The sequence below is a fragment of the Lathyrus oleraceus genome, chromosome 6 (genome assembly GCF_024323335.1).
Source record: "Lathyrus oleraceus cultivar Zhongwan6 chromosome 6, CAAS_Psat_ZW6_1.0, whole genome shotgun sequence".
Classification (NCBI taxonomy): Eukaryota; Viridiplantae; Streptophyta; class Magnoliopsida; order Fabales; family Fabaceae; genus Lathyrus; species Lathyrus oleraceus.
Window position 1 is genome coordinate 8,314,260 of NC_066584.1, and position 21,447 is coordinate 8,335,706.

Consider the following 21,447-nt stretch of genomic DNA (forward strand, 5'->3'; position numbering starts at 1 on the left):
GTTTGGTGTTCATGTTGCCGTTTCCGTTCATCTTTCTACCTTGCACAATACACTCAGATTTCTCACACAGTGTTTCCCAACCCACAGAATTAAAATTCTGATCAGATTTTGTTCAAGATTCAACACGAATCTAAGAATCAAAATCAAACACACAAGACCTCACGTTCACTCGTGTTTCCCGTGTTTCCCAATGAATCTGAACCGGAGCTCTAGATACCAATTGTTGGTGCAAAGGTAGAATATATGATGAATGGAAATATTCTTATTCAGAGAATGATGGCTACAAAAAGGATTAAAAGTTACAATGATTGACACCCTATTTATAAGCCTCTAACAAACTTAAATATGAATCAAATCTAATATTTAAATCTAATATCTAACAAACTTAAATATGAATCAAATCTAATATTTAAATCTAATATCTAACAAACTTAAATATGAATTAAATCTAATAATTAAATCTAATAATAATGTCTAATTTTTTTTATAAGTTTATTAATTTTGAAATACAATTTTAAATAAAATTCTAACTTCAAGTTAATGCCCCGTTGATAAAATTTGGAAAAGTAATCGTATGGTATAATAATCCTATAAACTAATGAACTAATATTTAACCTAAATAAATATCATGTTCTATCTAAATAGTTATATATAAAAAATAGAGTAGAAAAATAAAAATACTGTAAAAATTTAATTTTTATATATATTATTTAAATATTGAATTTCATACTGGAATAGTGTAAAAATATTTTTTATTTTTCTTTGGTAACATTATACATTTTTTTTTAATTTTTTCTTAATTTAAATATATAATTATATCATATAAATAATTTGTTAACTTTTTAAATTTATTATATTAATATATTGTATGATTAATAATAAATAAGTTTAATCATAAATTCATTGGTTCACGTGTCTTACCAATAAATCGTCTGGGTCACGTGGATTTTTATAGGTCCAATTGCAATTATGGTCTGATGACCTTATTAAACCGCTCTACCATTCGGTTCACGGTCTAACCGATCCGATCGACCAGAATGGTCCGGGTTTTACAAACCTGTTTGTAACAAAAAAACACATAGGCTTAACTACATTTTTACTCTCCCTATTGTATGTTTTTAATTTTTTTATCCCTCTATTTTAAAATCTAATTTTCGGTCCCTCAATTTAACTTGCTTTGAGATTTTATTGATCCCTCTCCATTTAAAAAAATGTTAGGTCTAACACCCAAACTTTTCACATAAGCAATCTAATGCACATGATGATTTTAAGAGTGGCGTGAATTACCTTTATAAACCCTTATGTTATTTTTATACAAAACGATGTGGGACTTCAATGGTTAATAAATAGCTTTTCAAACCATTACCCCTTCTTCTCCCATCTTCCGACTTAGTTTATGTTTCTCAGAATTGAAATAATTTGATATTCTATAACACATCCTGATGTAACAATTACTGCTTGGTTTTTATATACTCATCATTCATTGCAATACAACCCGATTTGAATAATCGTGATCGTTTGAAAACATAAGCTCTTTTACAACGGGTGTCTATCACGTATTTAAGCATTCAATTGAAACACTTGTGCTGGAAAACTCAAAAATACTAAACCAAAACAAGTTGGTGTGAGTATTGGAAGTGTTGAAGGATTGGGCAAGGAGATAATGTGGTCATTGATTACTTTTCTGGAAGAGTCTTGTCTTGTATGATTCCTTTTAGAAATTTTCGTCTTTCAAGAGTGTTATTAAATGTCCTAATTTGCATTATGTAGTTGCTCTGCATGACATATTGGTTATTGATAATACACTAACACTTCTTCTTGAACATGATTTATATTACATTTACATGTGTGTATTAACTATTAACTCCAAACTTATTTTTGTTGAACTATATATTTGCTTGGATTAAGATGGATGTGAAAAATTCTCTACAAGTAACACAAACTTCTTTTGTTGCTTATGATGATGATGGACATGCCAAAAGAACAGGTAAACTCCTCTATAGCATCATAACCAATTCATTTTCACATACTTGAATTTGAATATGAAGTTTTATTCCTGCCATAAATTATGTAGGAAATGTGAATAGTGACGTGCTAAACGACCATGGTTTCTCAGAGTTTGTGAAAATGAATTTGAAAGATTGTTGGTTTATGAGTACATGAGCAATGACGCTTTCACAAGCTTTCATTTCAATTCTGAGAAACAGAAATCCATTGAAGTTTATTGCCTGCGTGCTTACCATTTCTACTAAAATATTTGTTTAAAGTAGAGGAAGTCTCCTGCATGCGTGCTTGAGAAAGGATGTGTATTGTCTGTATACTCGAGCAAGGAAGTCTCTTTCTAGGTTGATTGAGAAAAAATCTCTTGCAAGGTTACTTGAGCAGAAGTCTCTTTCTAGGTTGATTGAACATTGAGGTCTCTTACAAGTGTGCTTGAACAAGTTGTAACTTATTTAATTATAGTGAAAAGCTCTTGTTAAGGTAAGGGGACTGGACTACTCTCAATTGAGGAGAGAAATTAGGATAATCTTTGTGTGTTACTACCATTTATTTTTGATCACATCATTTCTGCTGCTGTTGTTACTTGTTTTGATATCAGACTCTATACGTGGTTCAAATTCTGAAATTCTTATATCATAAATGAAACGATTTTTAGACATACACAATTCAACCTCCTCCTCCTCTTGTATATTTTTCTCACATTTAATAACTCAAGAAAAAGAAAAGCAGTTTGAGATTCAGATCGGGGGAAAGTGAAGGTGATTTATAGAATAGAATTATGCATATCAATAGTTAGAATGGCCATAGAATTTGTTATGGCAGTTGCAGAAACTGTTGTTATTGTTGAAGAAAGAAACACTGAACCTTTTGCTCCATTCAAACGTGGAAATACTCCTATTCCTTTTTGCGGTTACCTTCGTTAATGATTTCAATCTAGCTTCTTCTGATGTTCTTTTTTTTTTAATTGTTTTTGAATTTCGTAAAGTTCTCTATATACAGTTTAGATCAATAGTAGATTATTTTCCTCTTGGATAGTAATGTTTGTTATTATATGTACATAAAGGTGGCAAACAGGCATGTCCACCCCGTTTAGGCCCGCCCCGTAAAAACCCACAAAAAATGGGGCGGGCGGGACGATCATAGTTGAGGATGTGGACCTAAAACTTAGGTCCGTCCCGTAAAAAAGTGAGAGCGGGACGGGGAAAGTCCACGGGCACTGCACTCTTTAAGCCTAAAAATGCAAAAATTATATAAATACACGTGCCCGCAAAAGCCCGCGAGAAAAATGGGGCGGGGAGGAGCAGACACATTAGAGGGTGAGGGTCTAAATTCTTGTCCCGCCCTGCACTAAAGTGCGGAAAAAACGGACATGCCCAGCGGGGCGGACCCGTTTCGCCACCCCTATATATACATGAGATTATTTTCCTCTCGAGGTTTTCTCTTCTTCTTAATCACGTGTTACGTTTCATCTTTGAAACTTCTTCACCTTTTCATATTGTCAACAAAAATTAAAAACCAAACAATATACTATTCTATGCAATCTTAAGAACATAGGCATAATCAAAAGATTAAGTGTTTCAAATTCAAAATAGTTTTGACAACTCTTCCAAATATGTTGGAATTTGGTAGCACAAAGTTCCAGTTGATTATTTAGTCCCACGTCGTTTTAGAAGATGAACTTTTTGTTGTTTATATAGATTAAACAAATTTAAAAATTAAAACAATTGTGAGTTGGATTTTATATTTTTATTAAAATTAATATATAATTTTCAACACAACATTATTTTTTTGTCTTAATTTTAATTTGTACTTTGAGCACAAGTTAGCATTAAATAATGTTCAAAATATTTTATTTTTTAATACCAAAATTAAATATTATAAAATAAAATATTTATTAAATATGACGTGGATATACAACGCGTTTGTCATGTCATTGATGAGACAGTTAAATGAAGGGGATCATAAAAATCTAAAAAATGTAAATTTTATAAATTATAAATTTTATTTTTAAAATGGGAGACTAAACTTTAATACTTAAATCCTATTTTTTTACTAGTATTATCATTAAACATTAAGCATGTTACCTCTCAAATATTTTTTTTTTAAATTCTTAAATATATTATATAATTAATGTATCCTAATAAATATATAAATCAAATACATTACATATTTAATAAAGTTAAAAGTAATTTTTTTCTTCATATAAATAAGATCAGATTGAGAAATCATGATGCATTTTGAAAGAAAACTAAAGGGAATAGTAGAATATAGATTTCAATTTATATTTTGTTGAAAGAATTACACTCGCAATTCTTAATATTTACATTTTTGGGATTAATTAATCCTTTAATTCTTTTTTTATCTTTTTATGAATATTTCTTTCTTGTTGCATTATATTTTCACTGCTAGTCTTTTTAACAATCTCTAATCTTTTTAACCATCTGTGTTAAAAAAAAATCATGTGTAGTATTATATTATTGTGAAAACTCTCATGTAGACAAGTCAAATTAACCAATTTCATTTTTTTCCTTCACTTATTCCTTAAATTAAAATTCAAAAATTCAAAAACTTTAAAATCAGAATACTTATTTTTTTTCCCAACAATGTCTTTACTTAAGAGCATTAATGATTCAAATTTACAAACCCAAATCAGTGAGTTATTCATCTCATCTCTAATGTGAGGCATAATTAATGAACACGTGAATTTGATTATATTTTACTTGTGGAACAAAACTTGAGATTTGTATGAATCATAGAATGTAGCATTGAGGATGACAATGCAAGAAGAATAATTAAGAGTCTAACAGTGCAAACATAATATAATATAAATTGATCAATCCAAAGGAAATAAAATTAGAGGACCTTACACATGATTGGATCTATTTAATTTGAATAAAAAATATGTTAAAATTCATATGACATTGATCAATCGTTTTCTTCCAAAAATATAGTGGGATTCTAACCCACAAAATGCATAGCTTAGGTCCATCCCTCATGAGAGGGAACATATGGGCATGCCCTTCTGCTTGGGTTTGGACTCTATAGACAAAATAGAGAGGATTCAATCTGACTACCCTCAAATTCAACCTGGCACCTCTCAACGTAGATGATACTATGAAAATACCTTTAGAGAAAAATAAGTGAATTTATAAAAGTAAAACTCACTATTTCAATGTTTTCAAAATATGTGGTATAACATACCGGCATCTTTTAGGAGTTTATTGAATATTCACAAGTATACATTTTTTTTTTGTGTGTTTGATATGTTTATACTGGATTTTATAAAGATCTATATTGAATTATTAAGTTTTAGAATTTAATTGAATTACACTGATAGTGTAAAAGAATTTTACACCGTCAGTTAATTCTAGACGTTGGATATTAAAATAAGTTTGATTTTTATTTTAAAAATTTATAAAGTAATGCAAACGGACGATAGTGATAAATCGACAGTGTAAATCTTTTTACACCGACAATGCATAATAATTTATCCCTAAGTTTTATTGTATTTTTCAAAATTGCCGATAAAATTTCATAGATTATACTAGATTTTTTTAAATTTTGGTGAAATTAAAAAATCGATGACTCCACGTATTCAACTAGATATTTGGAAAATCTGATACACTGGATTTCTTTTAAATCTGATAGGTATTACTTTTTTCATTTTTTAGTTTCTTGTTTTCTAAGTGAGGACAAGAGGAAGTGATGGAAGCATCGTACAAAGGTTGAGCGGAAGATACGTTAGGGATGTTACAGAGAGCTTTGACAGAGACGACGAAGATGATGGAGACGATCCTTTGCGCACTTGGGTTAGTAGAGCTCCTACTGGTTCTCATCCTTAGAGGATAAAAGAAACCCGGGGACCAGATACTCTTCATTGTAGATGAGGTTGAGTTGGTCGCTCCATAGGTGACTTTGAAGAGGTAGAAGTTGTTGTTGTTGAGTTGGTCGCTATAGAGATTGATATAGATGTGCCTGATCAACCTGATATATAGGTGCCTTCTTTGGTTGATATATCTAACAATTATGATGGTCCCATAAATGAGGGGTTCCTTGAAGGGCCTTCCAACCCTACATTGTATGATCAAGTATACTGATCATAGTGCATTCAGATTATGGCAGATAGTGGTAACAATATTTTACTTTATGTTGATTTTATGTATTAATGATTAATTGATAGTAACTGATGGTTTATACTTTAATTGTTATAGGAACAAGCCTCATTGAAGGTCCTCAATCATGTTCAAAAGTTGAAGAAATTCTCGGCAGTGCATGTGCTAGAGAAGGTTAGGACATTTTTAAATGGTGTTGGCATGCTGTTGCTAGTGGATTGTTCCCTCATTATGCTTGGCGCTATGTTGTTTACTACTTTTATTGAGCGATGGCATGACAAGACATATTCATTTCATCTTCCATTTGGTGAGATGACCATTACCATGGACGATGTCTCCAACCTATTTCCTCTCCCTCTTGCAGGAAACAGTTTCACCTCTCTGCTGATGAACTTCGAGATAACTATTATGACTGTTGTGAGCTACTTGAGGGTTACATGAGGTATGGTGCTAACTTCCGCCTTAACTCCTTTTTTTTACGTAACCTCCTTCTGAAACCGCACTTGTGTTATTCTTGTTTGCGAGTTTAAAACTTCAAAATGGTTCTCAAATTACTCAGAGTTTTCTTTATTATGAAGAAGAACTTAGAGACTTTTTTTCTGAGTTTGTAAAAATTGTGACTGCTCACTGGTGTCAATTCTTTTTAGCCTTTATAGTATTCAAGTAGGTTAAGATTTCAAGTGTGTGAAATTGTCAAGTCTGTGAGACTTGAGAGGGAAATCGTGTGAGTTCCTTAGAGTGGTCTATGAGATATTTGTGAGCTCATGTGAGAACTTTTGCAATGTTGATTTCTGTCCTGCTTTTGTGGGATTGTGTGAACAAACTATAATTCATGTGATGATGTATGGTGTATCATGATGTAAATGTATTGATGAATGACTTATTTGTTGTTGTTTTTTTTATTTCATGTACGGCTAAAGGTATGTGATGATGGACATGGATGGTAGAGGAGTTCGTGTACTGCACATGAAAGGAGGGTGAAGAGAAAAATGCAAAAATAGTTGATCTCATTTTCCTTTTTTTTTTCCTTTTCAATTTTTCTTTGTAATTTTTAATTCCATGTATTATCTGTAAAAAATGCAATTAAACTTGTACTCTGATTTTGTATTATTCTTTTGGGTTTGACATCAATAAAAACAAATCTTTATTTTAAACTATCCCTTTTTATAATTTGTAAAATATAAACATTAATCTAATAAAAGTAACAATTGTTTCATGTTAAAAATTTCTTTATGAATGCATAAGTGATCCATGTGATAATAATGCAAATAAAATTAAGAATGCCAAGAGGCAAGAAAATCGACCTTTTAAGAAATAAACATTTTGAAATGAAGGTCAACTCATTAATAAAAGGTCAATGTCACAACAAAAGTCCTCACATTCAAATTGTTGACTTTTCAAAAATGCTAATTCATGCCAGTGATGCAAATGATTAATGACCAGATAACTAAATTTAAAAGGGTCAACTCTTGGACATAACACATCTACTACTCAATCATAAAGACAACGATGCTCTTCAAAGGCCATATATAAAATCAAATACTCTTGATTCTTCATCCACTTGAAACTCTGAGTTATGCAAATGAAATGAATAATGTCCTGAGACTAGGGAATACTCTTGATTCCTCAGTCCACACGTGAATGAATGCATGCCAACAAGATCAAATGAAATGGTAGGATCCATTACTTTTCACCTAAACCTTAATGAATGTATTTTGGTTGATGAAATGCATGATCAAATGAAATGATCATGCTATGATGATGCAGGTGAAAAACTCAGGGTAAAATTTAGGGTATGACAACCATGTCACAACAGCTCGAGGCGATTGGTCCACATGGCCAGAACTCCTAAAAATTCCCGGAAAACAGAGATGAAGATAATATTAATTTTGATTATTTATTTGAATCCTTTCTCCGGTCTTTATCATGAAGATCCTTACACTCAACTCACCAAATTATATGAATTATCCAATATGCTTGGATCTTCTAAATCAGAAGAGCAATTCGTCTTTATGAGACTATTTCCTCATTCTTAAGGATTAATATCTAGACCAACCAACACAAGTCATGACCAACTAGAATATTATTGAAGAAAAGTTTCTTAATCGGTTCTTTTCGCATAACAAGTTCCTGGATGCAAATACCGTAATTATTGTATTTGTTCAAGGTTCATCATAAACACTTTGTGAAGCATGAGAGCATTGCAAGTCTATGTTGAGGAAGTGTCCTAGTCATGGTTTCGATGATATTACACAACTTCACATTTTCTGCAACAGACTTCAGGCACATCCCAAACTTTTGCTAGATGCAACAACAGGTGGTTCCTTAATGTCTAAGAGTGTAGAGGATGAAATATCCATCATTGAGAAAATGACTCTCAACGACCTTCAAGTCCACTATAACATAGGTGTATCACAACGGAAAGCTAGTATTCTCGAGTTTGGAACGAATGATGCGATGTTGGCTCAGATTAAGTTACTAACTCAAACAGTGGAAGAAATCACCAAGAAACCTTTAAAACTTCAACAATAATTCAAGCAGATGCAGGAGGCACCGATTAAACCTCAACAAATCGCTTTTTGCAAACTTTGCACATCTGATCATCCTACTAGCTTTTGTCCTACAGCCGATGAAGAAATGAATTATATGGGGAATCAATAACTAAGGCAAACACTATATCAAGGTAATCAAGGCTATCAACTCAGAAACAACGTGAGTTATGGTCAAGGTTGGAGACAAGATATAGGGTCGTCGACCATGAAGAATCCTTATCAGAGTTTCAATCAGAATCCTCCACAGTCGGATAAAACTACAAAGTTAGAAGACATCTTGAATTAGTTTATGCAAATGTCAACTGTGAATTAGAAAAATACCGATTCTTCGATAAATAATATTGAAATGCAAGTTGGGAAAATTGCAAAACAATAAGCTGATCAACAAGAAGGAACCTTCACCCCCAACTCCTAAACTAATCCAAGGGAGCATTGTAAAGCAATTGCAACTCAGAGAAGTAGAGTAATTGAAACTGGAGTTGGCGAGAATCTACAAAAAGAGAGAGTTGTTGTTGAGGAAAGAGAAAATCAAGAGGAAGATCGAGAAGAAAATGATAAGGAGGGGGAGAAAGAGCAAAAGAATAAAGAAGCATTAGTTGAAAATGAAATAGAAAAAAATAAGAAAAAATGAGTTATGAGCAGAAACAGAAAAATCATAAGAAAGGAAAAGAAAATATGAGTAATTCACCAATGAAAAATCTTTTGTATCCTTAAACTCATGGCAAGAAAGACAAGGAAATGTAGTATGTGAGGTTTCTGGATATTTTCAAACGGTTGCAAATTAATATTCTATTTGCAAAAGCTTTAGAATAGTTGCCGACATACTCCAAGTTCTTGAAGGGGATTCTTACAAAAAAGAGACGTTATACGAATGAGGAGACTATTTATTTAAACGCAAGTTGTAGTGCCATTATTTAGAGAACCCTTCCGCAAAATGAGAAAGATCTTGGTTGTGTCACGATACATGTCACCATAGGAACCGTGAACATAGAAAAAACTTGTTGATCTTGGTTCAAGTATTAATCTAATACCATTATCAATAATCAGACAGATATGTTATTTGGAATGAAGAATACAAAGATGATGTTGTATCTAACCGACTAATCCATCACCTGAATATCCGGCATAGCTGAAGATGTTTTGGTCAAGGTGGATAAATTTTTGTTCCCTTTTGATTTTATGGTACTAGACATTGAATAGGGTGATGATACTCCCGTAATCTTGGATCAACCATTTATGAAAACCGCATGGATGATGCTTGATGTTGATGATGGAATAATGTAGGTTTGAGTCCAAGATGAATAAGTGAGTTTTAACCTGGATGAAGCTGAGGAAAAGATCATGGATGTGCAAAAACATCCATCAAAACAAGCAGAGAAAATAACAAGTGTTGAGGAATGCTTGAATAAGTAAGGAACATCAACATGAACTCCTATTCTTAGAAGGAAATTAGAAGAATTCAAACATGAATAAACCAAATCTTCAAAGCAGTTTACCAAGGGGCTCTCCAAAGTTACCAAGTCAGTAGGCAACATTCTTACCAAAATGACGGTATGTGGTGCAAAGAATTTGGAAGAAGCAGCTTCAAAGGAGGATTGGGATTTTAAAGAACAAAATTCAAAATAATGTGTAGGCTGTGAGATTTCTCAAGTCGCCACAACCACCCCACCAACAGATCTTTGAATCACGAAAAAGGTATCGAGCTAACGACGTTAAATAAGCGCTTGTTTGGAGGAAACCCAAATTTGTAAGTGTTTAAAATTGTATGGCTTAGTAGGTTTAAAAAAGAGTAGAAGTGGCATACAATTCATGTGTAAAATTTTCAGAAAAACTAAAATCTGGAAAGCTTGCCAAGCGACCAATTCCTTCGCCAGGCGAGACAAATCCATTTGTTCTCGTTAATTGCTCGCTCTATCTCTCTAGGCGAGCATTGTAGATCCAGTAAATGAATTAAATGACATTTACTACTAGCACCTAACATCCACCCATTTTTCTTTTTCTGTGCCCGCATTTTATTGAAAAAGAGGTGGGAATTTTCAAATGTTTTTTATTTGACCTCATTCAAATCATTTTTCAAAAGATCTCCTTCACACACTTTAGTTCCTATTGCATGCCCATTACCACATATCACTTTCAACCTTTCAACCTTTCAAATTTTCAATTTTTATTCAAAAGCTGCAACTTAGGAATGGCTCCCAAAAAGAATATGTTATCAAAGAAGCAAAGACCAAATGCAGCAAGCACTTCTAGGACCCAAATGCCCTTTGATGATTCAAGGTTCCTAGGTGATGAACAAGAGGGAGGGTTTAGAAAACTTGTAACTATGAGAATTTGGGATGAAAAAAGATTTTCCATAAACTCGAAAGAAGACCACAAGTTAATGGCTCAACAGTTGGAATTAGGAAAATGGGGGACTTTGATCAATCCACACAACAATTTCAATCATGATGTAGTTCGGTAATTTTATGCTAATGCTTTTCCATCTAAGGGTGAAGCCTTCTCGTTTACATCAATGGTGAGAGGTAGATTCATCACCTTTAACAAATATGCAATTAATGATTTTCTAAGAAATCCCCTGATTTTAAGGGAAGGTAGTTTATTCCCTTATGGTAAATCTCTTCAAAGGACATTGAACATTGAAGAAATTTATGCAGCCGTCTTACTTTAAGGCCGAAGTGTTCAACTAACTTCTTTAGGAGTGCCCATTAGATATCAGAGAGATGACATATCTCCAGTTTCTTAAGTTTTTCTCCTTCTGATCCTGCATAACATTATACCTAGAAGCCATACTTCTATTTTCATCTTGGACACTAGAAAACTTATATTTCACCTTGTAAAGGGAAAGCATGTGGACATGGCTCACATTATAGCTAATGAACTCAAAATGGTGGTGGAAGTGGTTGTTAACCAGGAGTAAAACCTTCTTGCCCTCTAGTATACCCTGGTTTAATCATGGGATTATGCATGAGCACACACATGGTTTTACCATTGCATGTTCACGAGACTATCATATGACCTATTGATGATGCATATATCTCTTGGTATTTTACCCATATAAGAACCAGAGAAACCAGACAGGCTCCTGCAAACCTTCCATATACAGCTGTCATACCCCAAAATTTACCCATCATTTTTCCTGAAAAAAAAAAAAAAAAAAAAAAAAAAAAAGAAAAAAAATTTTAATTAATTAATTAATTAATTAATTAATTAATTAATTAAATAATTAAAATAAATAAATAAATAAAATATAACAAATTATTTTGGACTTGGGTCTCCCTCATTCCAAGCCCATTACCCACAAAATTAGTCTATAAATACTGAAGTTTCAGTAGAGGAAAAGGACTGGGAGTTAGACTTAGAGTTTACACTGGGAGATTCACTGGAGAAAGAAGGAAGAGAAGCAAAACACTCTGAGGTTTCCTTGGAACAAAACCTTGAGGAAAAAGAAAGAGAGAGAACAGAGAAGGACGGATAGAAACTTTGGCATAGGAACCCTGCCAACCCGGAGATTTCAGAATAAAGAAACCCTGAAGGCAGTTCATCCGCCCCGAAGCCATCGCCGCCCAATTCCCGCCGCCTAACTCATTCCGATACCACAAGTGGTCAATCCCTTCAACCTTGAATTGGCAAACAGGTTTGCATATCTCTATTGTTTATACTTTCAATTGGCCATATCTACACATATAATGCATCATGATTAAATGTTGATATATAATTTGCTTTCGTATGTGAATTTAAATATGCCTGAATACCCTGAATGTTTGACCATGCTGTTCCTGTGATAAAATGCCATAAAGTTCAAGGTTCCTAACATGGGGGGCTGTTTTTCTCAAAATTCAAAATCCGTGGCCGTTCGCCTGGCCTTCGCTAGGCGAGGCAGAGGCGAACGAGACAGTACCTGATTTTTCTAGTCTGTTTTTTTTATGTTTTATCATAGCCATGCATTATTCATCCTATCCTATTTACTGTTGCGATATTTTTCCGGTGTAATCTTCGATTGCACCCTGATTTGGTATTCTGACATGTTTCTTTTTGAGCTTCGAAAAGGTTCACATATCCCAGGAAAAGGTTATTGGCTAGGTATTCCACTTTATTTGTGGGATACCCTTGTGGAGTTTTCACCCTAAATTACCTAATTAATTTTGATGTATTAATTTTGATGTATTAATTTTTAATGTATTAATTTTAATGTATTAATTTTAATGTATTAATTCTAATGTGGGAGAATTCCTCCTAATCACCTAATTAATTGTAAAACTTTGCCTTTGAATAAGTGATCTTGGACCTCTCTTTGTTGCCTTACGATTACGATATTACGGTCATGTCCCGCGAATGTGAGGATACCCTTAGCAAAGACCCTTCGGTTAAATCATCATAAAATAAATTATAGTCCCTCGGATGTTGCCTTCGAATATACAACTTTGTCCCTCGATGACCCTCCGATGTTGCCTACGATTAAATGATGATAGTCCCTTCGAATGCTAAGGTATCCTCATAACTGTTGCCTTCAATGACCAATCGATGACCCTACGATGACCCTTTTACATCCAAAGGATAAAACTACTTATTTCTCAATAATAAGGACAGTTTTACCCTCATAAGGATAGGAAATGCCCGTAAAGACCTTGGGTCGGTATAACTCTTAATTGCTGGCTCACAACTTAAAACACTTTTTCGCACCTCACACCTTTCAAAATACCTTTAGAAAATCACCACTTGGTATACATTCATACTAGAATCATTACCGAGTTATATTTTTCTAAACAATTTTCAAAACTAAACGAGATAACCACTTTGTATACATTCATACAAGAATCATTACAAAGTTAAATTCTCTTTTCAAAACAATTTTCCAAACAATTCACAAACACTTTTTTTTAGACAAAAATAATATAAGTGATCGAGCAATTAAGAGCCCATGGATAACCATGGATACAAAGGGTGCTAACACCTTCCCTTTGTATAATGTACCTCCCGAACCCAAAATCTAAATTAAGGTCTTTCCTGTTCTTTTCCACCTTTCCTTATTGGATAAAAGAAAAGTCGGTGGCGACTCTTGCTAACCGCGACATTGCGATTAAAACCACAAAAAGTCCAGTTCACCGTATGACAGAACTGGCGACTCTGCTGGGGAATATTTAAAAAGAGAGGTTACCTTAAAAACAAGATCACTTATTCAATTTGTCTGATTTATTTTTAAGGGATTGCTTGGGTATGTTATGCTTGAGTGAAAGATCCTACACCCGGATCTAGTGTACCTTAGGTAAGTAGCAAGAGATCATCGCGACTGTCCGGCGTATACTGGAATGGTCAAAATGATGGCTACGGTTAATGTGGCACTTTGGATGTCCTGATGTTCCTCATGTTAGTTGAGGAAATATTTGGCATTCGCGTGGTGTCATAAAAGCATTAACCAGACCTTTAGAACCCTAATTGACTCATCCTGGCCATTAGAAAGTAGTGAGATAACTGGCTTCGGTTCCGACTGGAGTTGGTTGAGACTCGATACTACACTCTTTGAGATTGGACTTTAGGGAAGCTTCGGTCAACCACTTGGTGTTGCACTGAAGTGGACTTAAGGAAAGGTCAATGATTTGAGATCCTTCTAGAACCCGGTTACTATTCTAAGACAGGTTGAACCCACCAAACTTCAGTGGGGAGGGTACTTACCTATGGAACTCATGCAAGCCTTAAAACCTAGGAATGATTGTTGTATGACTTTCTTATGCTTGTTATTTGTTTAATATCATAATATCATAACATCATAACATCATAACATCATAACATTATGACATTGCACTAATCACTTCGAGGACTTAGGGATTTAACTTGGCTCTATTTTGTAAGGCTATGGCTCCCAGGAAGACTATCCGGATAAATTTTGTAGTCATCTCTCCTCAACTCAAGGATTTAGTGTCAGAACTTCCTGATCAGGCTCAGTTCGTCAAAAAGCATGGTTCTCTCCTCGATTTGGTTACCACTGGTTTCAAAGAAGATATGATGAGAGTTCTATTCCAGTTCTTCGATCTTAAACATCATTGCTTCACATTCCCAGATTATCAGTTGGTGCCCACATTAGAAGAATTTTCCCAGCTGCTTGGGATACCTATTCTTGATCAAATACCTTTCAGTGGTTTAGAAAAGATTCCGAGGTCCGAAAAAGTTGCCGCAGCTTTACACATGACAAAGTCAGATATTGAAGCTAATTGGGTAACAAGAAGTGGAGTTAAGGGTTTACTTGCCAAATTTCTGATGAATAAGGCCCGAGAATTCTTAAAAGTCATGAATGTCCATGCTTTCGAGGAGATTCTAGCATTACTAATCTATGGTTTGGTGTTATTCCCTAATCCAGATCAATTCATAGATATGAATGCTATTCAGATATTTCTCGCTCGTAACCCTGTGCCTACCTTGCTCGGCGACATTCTGCATTCCCTTCACACTCGTACTATGAAGAGGCAAGGGACTCTCATGTGTTGCATACCTTTATTATCCAGGTGGTTTATTTCGCACCTTCCTCAGTCAGTCTTGAAGAATGAGCAAAGTTTGAGATGGTCTCAAAGGATAATGTCGCTCTCCCACTCAGACATCCGTTGGTGTCCTCATTTCAAAGAAAACAATATCATCATTGACCGTTGTGGAGAATTCCCTAATGTACCACTCATGGGGATAAGAGGAGGTATTACTTATAATCCTGCTTTAGCCCTACGTCAGTTTGGTTGTGCTCGAAGAGATGGTCCACATGAAATAATTATACAAGGCACGGTGTTTGACTATGATAACGATTCCCAAGGTCTCCGTCAAAGATTTGTGCGAGCTTGGGGCATGGTGAAAAGAAGTACTTTAGGACAGAAAAACTCTATTCCTATGGAACCTTATCTCAGATGGGTCCGCACAAGAGCTCGTGAACTTGTCATGCCATATCTGGCAGTCGGACCACTGATTGTTGAACCAGAAGCTGAAGGAGGTACTCCTCAGATCGTTCCTTATCCAGATATGCCTACCGATGTTGAAGAGTTAAAGAAGTCCTGGATCCAGTTGAGAGAGGAAAGGGATACTTTTGAAGCCCAGTTCTGTGATACAAGGAAGAAGGTGTTAGAGCTCACCGGCCAGCTTAATGAGGAACGAAGACTCAATACATATCTTCGCCCAAAAAGAAGCCGTCCCTGGGAGACCTGAGCTTTTATTGTATTTTACTTCTTATTATAATGAATATTAATCAAATATTATTAATAAAAATGGCTTTATTTTTTGGTAGTTTATGCAAAATTAAATTCCAAAAGTCCTTGAAAACATTTCATACATTGCATAGCATAACATGACATTGCATAACAGGTACTCTAAAAGGATCAGTATTCTCACGGTTTTCCTTCAAACAGAAAAATGGACCTCGAACAAACTGTCAAAGATCTCCAGGCTCAGAATGCTCAACTCCAGGAGATGATCTTGAACTTATCCAAGGGGCAGGAGGAACTGAAGACTCTCTTGCTCAAGAAGAAAAAGGACAAGAAATCTGTGAGGCACATTAACCCGGGAAGAAGGCAGTTTACGAAGATCAATATGACTTTAGCACAAGCACTGCAGGGTATGCTAAAATTAAATTTAATTACCCTCAGAGATCCTCCTGCAAAACCCAACACTACTTCTCCTCGTTATAATCCCAACGCCAGGTGTGCCTATCACTCCGATAGCCCCGGGCATGATACGAATGATTGCTGGTCGCTGAAGAACAAGATTCAGGATATGATCGACGCTGGGGAATTTGAATTTAATCCTCTGGATATTCCTAATGTCATCACTGCTCCTATGCCCGATCATGACAAGACTGTTAATGCTGTAGAAGATGTGAATAGCGATTGCAACTTGGATAATTGGAAGGCTGAAGACACTATTCCAACTTCCTTTAGTCAGGAGTAATTGTTTGTTGTTTATTCAATGTATCAAATTTGGTTAAATGTTTTGTCATTCTCATAAGCATATTCATATTCAATAAATCAATGGACTTTTTGCATTCAAATATTGCGCTCTTTATCTTTCCTGTCATTTTTCAAATAAGCTATGCTTTCTTGCACACACTCACGTAACAAATTGCGTATCCACATCCACTCTGGATCCTGTTGATAATAGTTCTGCTACTGTTCATTATGACTTCGAAAATCCGATCTACCAAGCCGAAGATGGAAGTGAGGAAGATTGTGAAGTACCTGAAGAACTTGCCAGACTGTTACTGAAAGAAGAAAGGACTATACAGCCGCATGAGGAGTCAATTGAAACTGTCGATCTGAGTACTAAAAGTAGACAAGAAAGAAGTCAGAAGCCTCTTGGGGCACTTGAATTACATTGCCCGGTTTATATCCTACTTGACTGCTACTTGCAAACCTATCTTCAAATTACTGAGGACAGTCAAGAGATGATGAATGTCAGGAAACTTTTGATAAAATCAAGAAGTGTCTCCAAGAACCTCCAATTCTGACACCACCAGTTGAAGGAAGACCTCTAATCATGTATTTGACCGTGTTAGAAAATCCAATGAGGTGTGTTGGGGCAACATGACGAGTCTGGTCGAAAAGAGCATGCCATATACCGCCTTAGCAAAAGGTACCGACTGTGAAACAAGATACTCATAGCTCGAGAAAGCTTGCTGCGCTTTGGCTTGGGCTGCTCGCCGACTAAGACAGTACATGTTGAATCATACCACTTTATTGATTTCTAAGATGGGTTCTATCAAATATCTATTCGAGAAACTTGTTGTCTCCTGAAAGAGTTATCACTGATAATAGTGCTAATTTGAACAACAAGATGGTTACTGCACTCTGCACGCGGTTCAAAATAAAACACTCTAATTCTTCTCCGTACCGGCCAAGGATGAACGGCGCCGTGGAGGCTGCTAACAATGTCCAGAAGCTTATACAAAAGATGACAGTAATGTACAAAGACTGGCATGAGATGTTACCATTTGCTTTTCATGACTATCGCACTTCAGTACGCACTTCGACAGGGGCAGCTCCGTTCTCTTTAGTCTATGGAATGGAAGCCATCTTACCAGTGGAAGTTCAGATTCCCTCGCTAAGAATCATGAAAGAGGCGGGCTTAGATGAAGAGGAACGGATTCAGACTCGACTCGATCAGATAAATTTGATTGAAGAGACTCGCGGCTGTTTGTCATAGGCAGATATATCAGAAACGCATGACCCAAGCATTCAACGAAAGGGTCAAGCGACAAGTGTATCAAATTGGCGACTTGGTAATCAAGCGTATCGTGCTACCGCAAACTGATCCCAGAGGCAAATGGACTCCCACGTACAAAGGGCCATTTGTAGTTAGGAAGGTATTCTCTGGTGGAGCCATGATACTTGCTACAGTGGATGGCGAAGATTTCCTGCATCCCGTGAACGCGGACATAGTTAAAAAATACTACGCATGAAAAAGACCCGCTAGATCGACGTATCTAGGCAAAAGTAAGGGCATCCCGGCGAACCAAAAGGGTTCGGGCAAAAATTAGGGATATATATAAAAAAATGTACACCCGGCAAGTCGAAAACCTGAAAAGGTGGCTTGGGCAAAAAAGGGTATCCTGGTGGACTGAAAACCTGAAAAGGCGGTCCAGGCAAAAATTAGGGATTAAAGCGTATGACTATGTCCCGTTCTCAGTCAACTTTCATCCAAGTTCAAGGGACTGACCAAGCCAATCACTTCTATCCGACAGCAGGGGATGAGATGCTTGAAGACATAATGGCAGTAGTAGACTTAAAATCAATAGGACTTTTTCTGCATAGCTTTCTCTTTGTTTTTGACAATTTCCTCTTACTAGGATTTCTGTCTCCTTGTACACAATTTGCCTGTTTATAGGCCTTCTTTCAAAAATCAATACAACCCTCTTTCAAAAAAGATGCTTTTGTTTTTTACTTTTCTGTTTTGGTTGCGTAAATGTCCATTGATTTAATTTGAATTAATATGTGCATTTGAATATGACCAATGTTTACCAAAATACATGCATAGAATAGCAATAGCAATTACTACCCTACTTCAGGATCAAGGAAAAGGTCTAATCATGCTTCCAATGAATCCACTACCAATTCTCTTCCCCCCAGCAAGCCTGTTTTTTTCCCCAGAAGAAGTTGGCAGTATTCCCCGGCACAGCCAGCTATTCCCCAACAGAGGTCGGCATCATCAGACAGATTGATCATCTCATCCATCCCCAGCCAGGCTCTGTTGAATATCGCTACCATCAGACAGAAATCAGAACCCCCAGCCGAGAGAGGGTCCTCAACACGAATATCTCCAATCAGTAGATGGGGATTTATTTTCCCCAGTAGAGTCCCCAAGCAGAACTTCTCATACGCATAACTCATTCATTGCATCATTTCACAGCATACGCATGCATACAACATTCGCATTTATTTTCGAAAGCATAAAACATCTCATGCATCATGACATGGCATAAAGCTAACTTTTCTTTGCAGGTTAATTATCCTCCTGATATAGTCAAAGTAAAAGGCTCATTCAGGCAGACGCCTTTATCAATCACAGACAAGATTCAGATACATATTCCAGATGCAATTCATGGGAACATTCATTCTGACAACACTTCGATATCCTCCTAGCGATGGCATCTTTAAGCCCATCCCAGACATTTATTGCAAGTACAACGTATACAGATACAGCCTAACATACGGTTCATTCTGATTCAGCTCAACATATGACTCTTTCAACTCAGATACGATCTAGCATACGATCCATTCTGACCTTCGACAACTCAGATACGATCTAGCGTACGATCCATTCTGACCTTCTTCAACTCAGATACGATCTAACAGACGATCCATTCTGACCCTCAACAACTCAGATACGATCTAGCGTACGATCCATTCTGACCTTCTTCAACTCAAGTACAGTCTAATGCACGACCAAGTTAGACCTTCATCTGACCAGATGCTACCTTCGGACAGGTACATTTCTGGATGGTAGTCCAGTATACGGCTACTCCCTTTCCCAGATGCTACCTTCGGACAAGTACATTTCTGGATGGTAGTCTAGTATACGGCTACTCCCTTTCCCAGATGCTACCTTCGGACAGGTACATTTCTGGATGGTAGTCCAGTATACGGCTACTCCCTTTCTCAGATGCTACCTTCGGACAGGTACATTTCTGAATGGTAGTCTAATATACGGCTACTCCCTTTCCCAGATGCTACCTTCGGACAGGTACATTTATGGATGGTAGTCCAGTATACGGCTACTCCCTTTCCCAGATGCTACCTTCGGACAGGTACATTTCTGGATGGTAGTCCAGTATACAGCTACTCCCTTTCCCAGATGCTACCTTCGGACAGGTACATTGCTGGATGGTAGTCCAGTATACAGCTACTCCCTTACTCAGATGCTACCTTCGGACAGGTACATTTCTGAATGGTAGTCTAGTATGCGGCTACTCCCTTTCCCAGATGCTACCTTCGGACAGGTACATTTCTGGATGGTAGTCCAGTATACGGCTACTCCCTTTCCCAGATGCTACCTTCGGACAGGTACATTTCTGGATGGTAGTCTAGTATACGGCTACTCCCTTTCCCAGATGCTACCTTCGGACAGGTACATTTCTGGATGGTAGTCCAGTATACGGCTACTCCCTTTCCCAGATGCTACCTTCGGACAGGTACATTTCTGGATGGTAGTCCAGTATACGGCTACTCCCTTTCTCAGATGCTACCTTCGGACAGGTACATTTCTGAATGGTAGTCTAGTATACGGCTACTCCCTTACTCAGATGCTACCTAGTGTACGGTACATTTCTGAAGTGTAGTCTAGTGTACGACTACTCCCTTTTACCATCAGATTCAGCCTACTGGACGGCTCATTCTGCAACTCAGATTCGATTTAATGTACGATCCATTCTAAGCTCCAGCAACTCCAATGCGGTCTAACGTACGACCCATTCGGATCCTCAACTACTCAGATGCTACCTAGTGTACGGTACATTTCTGAAGTGTAGTCTAGTGTACGACTACCCCTTTCATCATCAGATTTAGCCTAACGGACGGCTCTCTCTTCAACTCAGATACGATCTAGCGTATGGTCCATTCTGATCCTTTATCCCCAACAGCATATGACACACTCCGACTCCCCAGCGAAGTCGGCAGCCTAATGGATGACTCATTATTCGGTCTAATGTACGACCCAGTGTGGCACCCATGTCTTCAAATTGGCCTAATGTACGGCTCGATCTGAAGCTTTCGTCATCAAACCTCCCGGATGGCATCTTTAAGTCCATCTCCATCAAGACCAACTGTCGATCCTCAAGTGCAAATTTTTGGGGCATTCTAGTGTTCAATAATCTTCCACCTCCAGACCACGAATGGCATACACGCCATCCTAACTCTCTCGGTTCAAGAATATTGAACAGGGGCAGCTGTCATACCCCAAAATTTACCCATCATTTTTCCTGAAAAAAAAAAAAAAGAAAAAAAAAAAGAAATTTTTTTTTAATTAATTAATTAATTAATTAATTAATTAAATAATTAAAATAAATAAATAAATAAAATATAACAAATTATTTTGGACTTGGGTCTCCCTCATTCCAAGCCCATTACCCACAAAATTAGTCTATAAATACTGAAGTTTCAGTAGAGGAAAAGGACTGGGAGTTAGACTTAGAGTTTACACTGGGAGATTCACTGGAGAAAGAAGGAAGAGAAGCAAAACACTCTGAGGTTTCCTTGGAACAAAACCTTGAGGAAAAAGAAAGAGAGAGAACAGAGAAGGACGGATAGAAACTTTGGCATAGG

At 36.3% G+C, this 21,447-nt stretch overlaps 1 long non-coding RNA gene across 1 annotated transcript; it reads left to right on the forward strand.

Moving 5' to 3' along the window:
* The first annotated feature begins 5,600 nt into the window (after positions 1-5,600).
* LOC127091262 (uncharacterized) lies at positions 5,601-7,159 on the forward strand. The gene is made up of 3 exons (XR_007791896.1): positions 5,601-6,129; positions 6,213-6,555; positions 7,034-7,159. It is a non-coding gene; the product is annotated as an uncharacterized LOC127091262 (long non-coding RNA).
* The last annotated feature ends 14,288 nt before the right edge of the window (positions 7,160-21,447 follow it).